Here is a 2,541-nt window from a genome sequence, read left to right on the forward strand (position 1 = left end):
GTCATGCCGTTCGCCCCCCATTCATCTGCCCCAGAGTCATGCCGTTCTCCTCCCCCCCTTCATCTGCCCCAGTGTCATGCTGTTCTCCTCCCCCCCTTCATCTGCCTCAGTGTCATGCCATTCTCCCCCCTTCATCTGCCCTAGTGTCATGCTGTTCTCCCCCCATTCATCTGCCCCAGTGTCATGCCGTTCTCCCCCCCTTCATCTGCCCCAGTGTCATGCCGTTCTCCCCCCCTTCATCTGCCTCAGTGTCATGCCGTTCTCCCCCCTTCATCTGCCCTAGTGTCATGCCGTTGGCCCCCCATTCATCTGCCCCAGTGTCATGCTGTTCTCCCCCCCCCCCCTTCATCTGCCCCAGTGTCATGCTGTGTTTTTTTTTTCTTTTTTTTTTTTTGGGGGGGGGTATTCTTTGCAGAGCCCCATTTCCATTGCAAAAGGCTGAAATCCACCTGTAAAACCCTCCATAATAATTGACATGCTGTAGGCTTAAAACCTGGTTTTACTTGCAGCTTATGGACCCTATTTATCTCACCCACAGAGCTGATACTATAGATGGTAGCAGGTTCACAGCAGCAATAACACATTATACGGCCCAGGCCTATATGAATATCGCACCTCCTTGTTCAGAACCACCTCATCTTACTTACTGGGCCATACAAAGAGGGTTATTTTTTTCTATAAACCAAAGTTTAACCATAAACTTACTAAACGTGGACCTGCAAGTCACTTCACCTTATAATAGCAGCCACAGGACCCTCAGTGCAGATGTCTCTTGTCTATAAGAGAAAGTGATGATGTGGCAGATTGGGGTGAGCTATACAGTATATATAGAGAGAGGCTGACACTGATAACTGTGTATATACACTATCTGACTAGAGCTGATAATCACACAGGTATATATACATATGTCTATTAATCATAGGATATTGGATAATGAAAAAAATCAATATCTGACAGATCTAGAATAAATAACTGAAAAAACTTATCTTGCATTGGCCGGGAATCGAACCCGGGCCTCCCGCGTGGCAGGCGAGAATTCTACCACTGAACCACCAATGCTCGGATATTTACAAGGTTATTTTTAAAAAAACTTTGGAAATGTACTGGTGGCAAATGAATGTTACAACCTCATCCACAACATCTTAGGCATCCACAACTGTCAGTATATGTCCTCCACACAGTAATGTCCTGAGAAGGTAGAGCTCCTAGCCTGGACAACTCCTAGGAGGTTGTCTCCCCTCGCTTGGCACCTCCACCCTTCTGTCTCTTTGTAACACACTTCATGGCCATGACTAGTGTGAGGAGGAGTGTGGTAGAAGGACCTGTCGCTTGTGTCTCTCCAGACTCCTCTGAAGTGTGACCTGGACAGATGGTGGTGGGTTCTCCATAGGATCTACAAATGAGAAGGTCTTCAACTAACTTGAAGCTCTCTTATACAAAGTTGGCCATAGATATTGGAATATCTTCAGCCCTTAAAGTTATATTTCTACACTTATCACCTACTAAAAGGGCAAATGTTAGCTTTGGACCTCAGTGTTGGTGCTAGGTTCACACTAGTATCTCCTCTCCATTGTTCGGGTCTATCAGGAGACCCAAACAACGGAGAAGTGTACCACTAATACAATGGTGTCCGACCTCAGTCACGGTAATGGGGGACGTTGCGTGTCCGTCCATTTAAAACTGAAACTAGCAGAGGAAAAAAGTCCAATTTTCAGGTGGAGTCTCCAATGCAGATGAGAAGTTCTGGACCTCTTTAGCTCCTTCCTGAATGACTGTATGAATGAATGCTTTGAATAAAGTCGTGAAGAACCCATCTTGGTCATGGGTATCTGTGACTTGGGTTTCTTCCTTCCAAGTACCCTAAAAAGCAGGTGAGGCCACATGAGAACCCAATGATCTCTGGACTATGAACCCATAATAAGTCATCAGTATGACAAATAATACAAGGTAGGTGGGAGACAAGTTACGGGTCTTGTATTGGAGCCTATGAATCTCATGTTATATCGCCACCTAGATTCCCACTAATATGAAGAAGTCTAAGAATATTACATCTGGTGTGTTATTCTCAATTCCACTAAATTCTCAAAATCTCCAAAATGGTCATCTTATTTTTTGATTTGAGTATTCGTCTTGACATGGGTGACGTTCGGCCTTCTAGGTTGCTCCTATGTCAGGACTGTTGTACTAAATCTTGATATAAGTGAATGGTAGGTAAGACTTGTTCCCAGGGTCCGGAGTGTTGGTAACATGGACGTGTCAATGAGGAGACCTCTCTGTGGTGTCATCATCTTTAGACCAAGGTGTCTTGAAGTGTGTCCATGTTGTGTTCTCCTCCTCTACATTCTCTGAGGAAGCTTTGTTCTCTCATAAAAGTTCTCAGAAGATGCGACTTTGTCAAGGATCCCGTCATGCTCGTCCCTTCCTTGTTACATCTCTGTTTTCGAGAGAATAAAAAGAAGACTAAGTGCTGAAAAAAACAGGTGTAGGGTAAAGTTTTTGAGAAGTTTTTAGTTAGAGAAATCAGATCTGGGTTTGATCGTT

At 44.5% G+C, this 2,541-nt stretch overlaps 1 non-coding gene across 1 annotated transcript; it reads right to left on the minus strand.

Annotated features, from left to right (window-relative positions):
• Positions 1–988: 988 nt before the first annotated feature.
• Positions 989–1,059, minus strand: TRNAG-GCC (transfer RNA glycine (anticodon GCC)). The gene has a single exon. It is a non-coding gene; the product is annotated as a tRNA-Gly (tRNA).
• Between the last annotated feature and the right edge of the window lie 1,482 nt (positions 1,060–2,541).

This window comes from Leptodactylus fuscus, chromosome 5 (genome assembly GCF_031893055.1).
Source record: "Leptodactylus fuscus isolate aLepFus1 chromosome 5, aLepFus1.hap2, whole genome shotgun sequence".
In the NCBI taxonomy this organism is placed as follows: Eukaryota; Metazoa; Chordata; class Amphibia; order Anura; family Leptodactylidae; genus Leptodactylus; species Leptodactylus fuscus.